This window comes from Mus caroli, unplaced genomic scaffold (assembly GCF_978045245.1).
Source record: "Mus caroli unplaced genomic scaffold, Mus_caroli_1 scaffold_7, whole genome shotgun sequence".
Classification (NCBI taxonomy): Eukaryota; Metazoa; Chordata; class Mammalia; order Rodentia; family Muridae; genus Mus; species Mus caroli.
This window is the reverse complement of record NW_028227262.1, coordinates 78693650-78704458: the sequence shown is the minus strand read 5'-3', so window position 1 is coordinate 78704458 and position 10809 is coordinate 78693650. Positions and strand designations below refer to the sequence as shown.

At 39.5% G+C, this 10809-nt stretch overlaps 1 pseudogene; it reads right to left on the bottom strand.

The window, feature by feature from the left end:
• Positions 1 to 8706: 8706 nt before the first annotated feature.
• On the bottom strand, positions 8707 to 10396 carry LOC110288577 (ornithine decarboxylase-like; annotated as a pseudogene).
• Positions 10397 to 10809: the final 413 nt, after the last annotated feature.

Below are 10809 nucleotides of genomic sequence, written 5' to 3'. Positions count from 1 at the left end.
TCGAGAATTGACAAGTGGGACCTCATGAAACTGCAAAGCTTCTGCAAGGCAAAAGACACCATCAATAAGACAAAAAAACCAACAGATTGTGAAAGGATCTTCACCTATCCTAAATCAGATAAGGGACTAATATCCAATATATATAAAGAACTCAAGAAGGTGGACTCCAGAAAGTCAAATAACCCCATTAAAAAATGGGGCTCAGAACTGAACAAAGAATTCTCACCTGAGGAATACCAAATGGCAGAGAAGCACCTGAAAAAATGTTCAACACCCTTAATCATCAGGGAAATGCAAATCAAATCAACCCTGAGATTCCACCTCACACCAGTCAGAATGGCTAAGATCAAAAATTCAGGTGACAGCAGATGCTGGCGAGGATGTGGAGAAAGAGGAACACTCCTTCATTGTTGGTGGGATTGCAAGCTTGTACAACCACTCTGGAAATCAGTCTGGTGGTTCCTCAGAAAATTGGACATAGTACTACCGGAGGATCCAGCAATACCTCTCCTGGGCATATATCCAGAAGATGTCCCAACCGGTAAAAAGGACACATGCTCCACTATGTTCATAGCAGCCCTATTTATAATAGCCAGAAGCTGGAAAGAACCCAGATGTCCCTCAACAGAGGAATGGATACAGAAATTATGGTACATTTACACAATGGAGTACTATTCAGCTACTAAAAAGAATGAATTTATGAAATTCCTAGCCAAATGGATGGACCTGGAGGGCATCATCTTGAGTGAGGTAACACAATCACAAAAGAACTCACACAATATGTATTCACTGATAAGTGGATATTAGCCCAAAACTTAGAATACCCAAGATATAAGATACAATTTGATAAACGCATGAAACTCAAGAAGAATGAAGACCAAAGTGTGGACACTGTGCCCCTTCCTAGAATTGGGAACAAAACACCCAGGGAAGGAGTTACAGAGACAAAGTTCAGAGCTGTGATGAAAGGATGGACCATTTAGAGACTGCCATATCCAGGGATCCATCCCATAATCAGCTTCTAAACGCTGACACCATTGCATACACTAGCAAGATTTTGCTGAAAGGACCCAAATATAGCTGTCTCTTGTGAGATGATGCCGGGGCCTAGCAAACACAGGAGTGGATGCTCACAGTCAGATATTGGATATATCACAGAGCTCCCAATGGAGAAGCTAGAGAAAGTACCCAAGGAGGTAAAGGGATCTGCAACCCTATAGGTGGAACAACATGATGAACTAACCAGTACCCCGGAGCTCTTGTCTCTAGCTGCATATGTATGGAAAGATGGCCTAGTCGGCCATCACTGGAAAGAGAGGCCCATTGGACTTGCAAACTTTATATGCCCCAATATAGGGGAATGCCAGGGCCAGAAGAATGGGAATGGGTGGGTAGGGAAGTGGGGGGCGCTATGGGGGACTTTTGGGATAGCATTGGAAATGTAATTGAGGAAAATATGTAATAAAAAATATTAAAAATTAAAAAAAAAGAAAATGCTTTATCTTCTCCTATAGCTTATGTGTTTAGCATCTTCATTAAATATTAACTGACTCAAGTTAAAAAAAAAAAAAACAAGTACATGTGGCCGTTAGCCAAAAAGACATGGGGACTCTGGAGGACCCCTGCTCTATTAATTTCCATTATCATCTTCATATTGTTGGTTTTAAGGGTTTTTTTTTGTGCTTCAGCTATATTGGAATATTAATTGTCTTTTATGGTCAGATATCTGGGTTCTGGTGAAGACATATTGCCCTGGATGTTATTGATTATTTTCTAAAGCTAGTATCTAGGTATGTGGGTTTTGGGGACTAAGGATCTAGGTACTGATTTCTTGGTTATTCTTTGCTCAGTATTTTTTTTTAATTCTCCTTGGTTTCTGTTTCCTCTCTGGATTTTCAGAGAGGTTGTTGCTGTTTCACTGAACACTTTGCTGGTGTGTTCAAAGGAATGTTTGCTGATGTTGGAAATAGGGGTAGGAGGTCATGGGGAGATGTAATCTGTTGTAGTGCTAGAGTCAACCCTGAGAATTGGGTCTGGAGGAACAGAGAGAGTGGAGTATATCCACAGGCAGTTGTTTCTTTGACCGCTATGGACTGTTTTGAGTAGGGCTTTTCTGTCTACGTTGGGATCTGATACAGAGCCACAAGGGTGGGAGTAGAGGCAGAAGGTGATGGTTTGTGAGATATACAGAAGGCATGGGCAGGAGGGAGGGAGGGAGGGAGGGAGGGAGGGAGGGAGGGAGGGAGGGAGGGAGGGAGGGAGGGAGGGAGGGTGGGAGGGAGGAAGGGAGGGAGGGAGGGCAACAGGTTATGTTCTATTGCAGAGCTTGGGGTGATTCTGAGACCTGGGCCTGGGGAAATAAAGAGTGGAGAAAGTCTGCAGGCTCCCTACATAGTCTTCTGGCATAAATGGTCTGTGGTTGAACAGGGAGAATTCATCTGAACTGGGGACTGGGACATATTGATGAATGCGGGAGGACAAGCTAGGCGTATTTATCTGTGGGATCCACGTCAAGTGTAGACAGTGGGGAGGAGAGGCTGCACCTAGTGTCCTGTTGCAGTTAGCAGTGACATTGAGAATTGTGTCTGCTGGAAAGGAGAGTGGAAAAGTTCCATGGACAGCCTGCCTGGTTTTCTGGCAGGATGGCCTGTTGGATTCCTCACTTTCTTACAAGTGCTCATTCTTTCCATTTTTCTTTTCTTTTCATAAATTCTTGTAATTATTTTTTTACCATATTTTAGTTGTTTAAATATCTTTGTGCATGTTGTCCTCTCTGCCATGTGAGTTCTGGGAATCAAATTCAGGTCTGACATCTGGCCTGATGGCAAGTGAATTACTGTCTGAATTTTACTGCTACCCCTTAAAATTCTTTACTGAAGTATACTCATTCCACACAAGCATCATCAAAGCAATATCTTTCAAGTATATCATATGTTTTGGCAATATCCAATACCTCCCATAAATTTTCATCTCCTTCTGCTGTTTCCAGTACTAGGCATCATTTACCTTGTGTTGAATGGGCTTTAAGTTCAATCAGAGAGCTGTAGGTTACTCCCAAAACATATATGTGATTATAGCACCCCTGGAGTTATCATGCATGCTGGACATTGCTGTGGTTCAAAGACATTATAACTGGAAATGACTATTAATTACATTCTTAATTTGACAGATTGTATGGTGCTTTCTTGTATTATGAAAGCTATTTCTCAAAGAGGGTATATATTCAGTTAATATCCAAATTGATTCCTCTAAGTCCATGTACAAAGTGCAATAGGGACTTACCTTCTTTTACCTCTGGGTGGCAACCAAAGGCAAAAATAGCTTATGATAAAATGAGAACATCTCATGTCTTTTTAAAAATTGTCTATGGATCTTGAGAGATTATTATCATCATGAATCAGAAAAATTTATTTAAACTAATAAGAATATCGTAAACATCACACACACACAGACTCAAACACACACACACACACACACACACACACACACACATATAGGTTTCCTAGGTAGATACTTAATCATGTCTTCTTAGGACTTTTCCAGACACCCTTTCTCTTATTTTATTCTCTGATCTCCTTCTAGATTTCTCACTCTACACCTTGTTAAAATACCTATTTTCCACATTAAATCATGTATATTCCCCTACCTATTGTTTCCTTTTACCAGGGATTTATTTATCAATGTGTTTGAGTGGTATATTTGCATGTAAGCCTGCATACCTGAAAAGGGCAAATTATTACATTATAGGTGGTTGTGAGCTGCTATGTGTTTTCTGCAATTTTATCTTAGGACCTCTAGAAGAGCAGCTAGTGTTCTTAGTGTTTTAACCACTAAGCCATATCTCCAGATATCCCATTTTTACCTTTATAGGTTCTTCAGTTACTCTGGGTTATAGACTTGAATGTGGATTTGGAACTAGTAGTTTCTGTTTGTCTTTTTCGGTGTGGGTTACCTCACATATTATGACCTTTACTAGTTCTTTCAATTACCTTCAAATATTATTTTTCTTTATGACTGAATAATATTTCATAGTGTATATGAGCAACATTATCCTCTTGTCTGATAAAGAACATTTAGGTTGTTTACAATGTACATTATGAGGAAGTATCTGTGGAGCAGGGGGTTGATAGAATCTTTTGTGCTTATGGAAGGATTGTAATAGTTGGGTCATATGATAGATTTATTTTATATTTTTATTTGGTTTTCTACACTGATTTCCAGAGTGACTAGAGTAGTTTGCAACCTTCCCACCAGTGGGTAAGGGTCCCCTTTGCCTCATATCCTCTCCAGCATTTGAGGTCAGATGTTTCATTGATCTTTGCCACTCTGAGTGGAGCAAGATGAAATCTCAAAGTTGTTTTGATTTACATTTCTCTAAGTGCTAGGAATAAAGTTTAAAGATATCTCTAACCCATTTTTATCTCTAGTTTTGAGGCCTTTTCAGATAATAAGCCAATTTTTGGACTGAGCTATTTGGGTTTGTTTGTTGTATTTTGTTTTTTACTCTTTGTTTTGATTGAGTACTTAGTTCTGGATATTAATCCTCTGTTAGGCATTTACCTGGCAAAAAGCTCTCTCCTTGTCTGTGGATTTTGTCTCATCCTGACTACGTTACCTTTAGCAATCTTGGAACTTTTTAGTTTCCTGATGTTGCACTAGGTAATAGATGATTTTAACTTTTGGGAAATTGAAATCCTGTTCAGAAGTCCTTTCTACACATATACCACTTAGAGTTCTGCCTTTGCATTTCTCTAGAAGTTTCAGTTTTTGAGTTTTCTTTTGAATTTAGTTTCATAGAAGATGAAACATATGGACTTAACTTCATTCTTAAATATTCTCCCCATTATTTCTCTTACACACAGACACACACACAGATACACACAGACACACACAGAGAGAGAGAGGGGGGGGGCGGAGGGAGAGACAGAGACAGACACAGAGACAGAGACAGAGAGGAGAAAGATGACAAAATTAGAGCTTTAAATGTGGGTCCAGTTAATTGAAAATCAGTTTATGTTACTCACTTTATTTGTTTAGGGATCTCGACTAAAATTTTGTTCACTTCACAAAGATGACATCTTGTAAAATCAGAAAATACATAAAAAAGCTGTAGGGAGGTAGGAGGGATCTAAAAGTTGGGAGAGGAGGAACAATTATAATATATTGAATACATTGTATAAAATTATTTTAAAGAAGTGGGGTGAAGGTTGTCTATGGTAGTCATGAAATCCCTTGGGATGTGCTTGAGATGCTCTATGAATGGTTTTTCCAACCCCAACTACCCCTGAGACAAAGCAGGTGTCCTTTTGAGCACATGCTTTACTGAGCAACTTTGCATGTCATGACAACAGCCAGTGGTTCCAGATGTTCAAATATATGTTAAGGCTCATTTTCAATGTCTTAAGAAGCCACCTCTAGACCAACTCTCAGAGATGAACTCAGCTGTTCTCCTGATATGGGTACTATTAATTTGGGTACCAGGTGAGAGGGCTCAGAAAAGTGTTAGGAACATCTACTGAAGCCATGGTTGTATTTCATGTCTCTAGGATCTTGATTATTAGTATTACAATATTTGTAATTTGTTATTTCCTTTCCCAGGCTCCATTTATATTTTCTAATACCTCAGAGTAATGCTTGTGACACTTGTAACATGAGTCACATGTCTCACTCTGAGATGGTTTCAGTGTATATGCAACTGTAATTTTATGTCTTTATCATTGCATGTTCTTCTTGGCATCATCATAACGCAGTTTCCCTACCACAGCAAGCACTGGCTACACCAATACACCATAAAAGCAAGACTCTTATTTAAAATCACATCTCATGATGATGATAGAAGACTTTTAAAAGGACATAAATAATTCCCTTAATAAAATACAGGAGAATACAGGTAAACAGGTAAAAGTTTTATGATGAAACACAAAAATTTCTTAGAGAATTATAGGAAATTACTACAAAACAGGTGAAAGAATTGAACAAAACTATACAGGATCAAAAAATAAATAAGAACTAGAAACAATAAAGAAATCATAAAGGTCAAAACACTAAATGCACAAAACAAAGAAAGAATATTAAAATCAGTAAGGGAAAACAGTCAAATAACATGTATCAGAAACCAGAGTTCTCAACAGAAACTATTAAAGCTAGAAGATCCTGGGCAGATCTCGTACAGACCCTAAGAGAACACAAATGCCAGCCCAAACTACTATACCAAGCAAAACTCTCAATTACCTTAGATGGAGAAAACAAGATATTCTATGACAAAACCAAATTTACACAATATATTTTCACAACTCCAGACCTACAAAGATAATACATGGAAAGCAGCAACACACTGATGGAACAACATCCTAAAAAATGCAAGAAAGTAATTTTCTAATAAACCCAAAAGAAGAAAGCCATAAAAACATAAAAATAACATCAAAAATATCATCAAGCAACAGTCACTGTTTCTTAATAACTCATAAAATCAATGGACTAAATTCCCAAATAAAAAGACACAGACTTACAGAATGGATAGGCAAACAGGAACCAGCATTTTGTTGCATACAAGAAATGCAACTCAGTGACAAAGAAGGACAATACCTCAGAATAAAAAGATGGAAAATAATTTTTCACACAAATGGTCCCCAAAACAATCTAGAGTAGCCATTCTAAAGTAGAATAAAATGAACTTTCAACCAAAATTATCAAAAAACATAAGGAAGGACCATTTATAATAGTCAAAGGAAAAATTTATCAAGATGAACTGTCGATTCTTAACATCTAATCTCCAAATGCAAGGGCACACGTTCATAAAAGAACCTTACTAAAGCTCAAATCACTCATTACATTACACATAAATGGTCATAGATTGTCACAATTAATACAGTAAAAATGTCCATCTTGCCTAAAGCAATCTATAGATTCAATACAATCCCCATCAAAATTCCAAATCATTCCTTCATAGAGTTAGAAAGAGCAATTCTCAAATTCATTTGGAATAACAAAATAGCCAGGATAGCACAAATTATTCTCAATAATAAAAGATTTTCTGGGGAACACCATACCTGACCTCAAGCTGAACTACAGAGCAATAGTGATAAAAATTGGATGGTATTGGTACACAGACATGTAGGTAGATCAATGGAATAGAATTGAAGAGCCAAAAATGAACCATAGGGTCACTTGATCTTTCACAAAGGTGCTAAAACTTTCCAGTGGAAAAAGGACAGCAGTTTCAACAAATGGTGCTGGTTCAACTGGAGGTCAATATGAAGAAGAATGGAAATTGATCCATTCTTATCTCACTGTAAAAATCTCAAGTCCAAGTGGATCAAAGATCTCCACATAAAACCATATAAACTGAACCTCATAAACCTCCATATAAAACTGAAACCAATAGAAAAGAAAGTGGGGGAGAGCCTTGAGTACATGGGCACAGGGGAAATTTTCCTGAATAGAACACTAATACCTTATGTTGTAAGATCAATAATAACATCATTACAAATGGGACCTCATAAAATTGCAAAGCTTCCTTAGGACAAAGGACACTGTCAATAGGACTAAAGAGCAATCCACACATTGGGAAAAGATCTTTTCCAGTCCTACATCTGATACAGGGTTAATATCTGATATATACAAAGATCCCAAGAAATTAGACTCCAGATAACCAAATAACCCTTTTAAAATGGGGTACAAAGCTATAGAATTTTTAGCTGAAGAATATCAAATGGCTAAGAAACACTTAAAGGACTGATCAACATCCTTAGTCTTCAGGGAAATGTAAATCAAAACAACATCTAGATTTCACCTTACAACAGTTAGAATAGGTACAATCAAAAATTTAGGTGATAACAGACTGTGGTGAGGATGTGAAGAGAGAGAAATACTCCTCCATTGCTGGTGGAATTTCAAGTTGGTATAGTCACTCTGGAAATCTCTCTGGGGCTTCCTCAGAAAATTGGACATAGTACTACCAGAGGACCCACCTATACTACTCTTGTACACATACCCAGAAGATTCTCCAACATGTAATCAGGACACGTGCTCCACTATGTCTATAGCAGGAAGGAAACAAAAAGAGTGGATACTTCAGTCCTACTTAAAAGAAGAAACAAAATAATCAATGGAAATAGAGGGTCTGAGGTACTTGGAAGGAAGAGAGGAGGGGGAGGTGAAAAGATGGGCAGATTCATTCCTTACCAAGAGACTCTGGGCACCAGATTTCACAGCCAACTGTACACACTTGGGATGGGCTAAGCAGACTGATGTTGTACGCAGAGAAAGGGCCCAACCTTGTGCCATCCACCTCTACTTTCTGCTGAGCTAGACCCACTGCTGTGAGAGAGCAGCCTGTGCAGAAATTGTTGCCTTATTTAAGGGATACTTGCAAACATTCTCTGATGCCCAGTCATTTCAAGATACTTTATTTTCACAATGGGTCACAACGTATGTTTTTGACACGTTCTGCAAATGTACAACCTACAAATGCTTACTCTGCAGCTGAGGGGCACACATTAGTATCATACATGAAAAGTGAATAAAATCCATATAAGACAAATATTCAAAGTTACTACAGGAACACAGTAAGTGTGACAGCCATCTCCTAGTCTTACATACTGCATTGGTGCCAACACTACTCTTACAAAGACATTCCAAACTAGCATTAATTAAGTTAAATGGTTCCCCCAGATGCTTTAATTCAAGTTAACTTGCAGGCCAGAGCTACAAGAATGGCATGCACACATTGATACTAGCAGAAACAGATGCTGCAGTGTGAAGGTCCATCCCACTCTCCTGGGCGCAAGACAGAGTCAGAGTGCCAACATCCTGCTCCTCCACTTCCCTCAGGAAACCATGGCTCTGGATTTGCTTCATGAGTCGCCACATTGGCGACAATGTTTGGCCTCTGGAACCCATTGAAAGTAGAAGCAGCAGCAATGGTGTATTCACCCACGTTCTCAAACACCATCCAATCACCCACATGCATTTCAGGCAGGTTACAGTGCTCAACGATTGGATCAAGGCTATCACATGTTGGCTCCCAGATGCTGGATTAGTAATACTTCTCATCTGGCTTGGGCCTCTTCTGCAGCAGGGCCTTCACATGTGCATGATCATAAAGACTGCAGTTAAATGATCCGTACACTCCATCATTCACATAATGCATGAAGGTTTGCACATCTTCATCGTCAGAGCAGGTCTGCTCCTTCTAACTTTTTTTTTTGGGTGGGGGCAATGATGGTGACTGCAAGTATGAAAGCTGAGCATAGTATCTGCCCGGCTCAGCTGTGATTCTCATTCCAAAATCAGATGGGAAGTACTTGTCCAGAGCTCGGTTGATCACACTGGTGATCTTTTCAAATTAAAGCTTTGTGTCTTCAGATCCAGGAAAGCCACCACCAATATCAAGCAGATACATGCTGTGATGTTTTGTATATCATTGGAACAGGGAGTGACAGCATCTGAAGTTGTGGCCTTGTTGGAATAGGTGTGACCTGGTTGGAATGGGTGTGTCACTGTGTGTGTGGGTATAAGATCCTCCCCCTAGTTGCCTGGAAGTCAGTCTTTCACTAGCAGTCTTTGGATGAAGACATAGAACTCTCAGATCCTCCTGCACCATGCCTGCCTGGATACTGCCATGTTCCCACCTTGATGATAATGGATTGAACCTCTGAACCTGTAAGCCAGCCCCAGTTAAATGTTGTTTTATATAAGACTTGCTTTGGTCATGGTGTCTGTTCACAGTAGTAAAACTAAGACACATGCTACTCTCATGTCAAATACACAGCAGGCATCTGACACTGCCAACAAGAAGGTCTCAGGGTCAATACCTCCACTACACACATCGAAGCTGACACCAATGACGTCAATATTTAGCTCTTTTACCCACTTCAGGAGGAGCCTGCTGGTTTTGAGTGTGGCACCAGACTTAACACTGAGGAGACAAACTGTTTTGGAATCATCTGTGAAAACCCAAAAAACCAACTTTGTCTTTCAATGTGCTCTGATGACTTTCATCAATTCAATTTCACTGTCAATAGTTATCATATGTACTCCATTACTGGCAGCATACTTGATTTGAGACACTTGTTTACAAAGATGTGCATAGGTAATCCTCTCTGAAGGCACCCTAAGCCCCTGCACCAACTGTATTTCAGTCTTGCTTGCACAGTCAAATCCTGTCTCAATAGCAGCTAGGGTGATCACTATAGCTCTGTGGTCCTTACACTTGAGTGTATAAAAGGGAGTAACACAGGGAAGAGCTTTTAGCCACCTCAGATGCTTCTTTAGAATGTCTCCACAACATAGAAAGAAGAGACTTCATTTGTTATTTGGGGATCAGAATGTCCTTAGCACTAAAGCCTTCATCGAGGGTACAGCAGTCAAACTCTTCCTTAGTAAAGCTGCTCATCATTCTCCATGTACCTACAGAAAACCTACAGATGGAATTAAATTATTGCCAGCTCCTCACAAGGCCAACTTATCCAAGAACTGTGAATGCTGACTCCTTGAAGTGTTGGAAACACTCACAGCATAGGGGCACGGCTGGCTGGACCCATGGAGACACTGAATCCTGAAGAGCACTTAGCTGTCTGCTGCTTCATCATGTCTTCTGACCTGAGTTGGAGCCAAGCTGCTGGCTGAGGGAGGGCTGTGGTGGTGACTGAAGGAAATGACTTCCACATTTCTCTCACTGCCCTACTCAATATCCTATCTCTTCTCCATCCTCTTTCTTTCTTTCCTCTCCCCTCCTCTTTCCTTCACTTCTTTTTCCTTTCTCCTTTTTAACTTCCCTTTTCTGTCTACTTTTACTGTTGCTGTTCA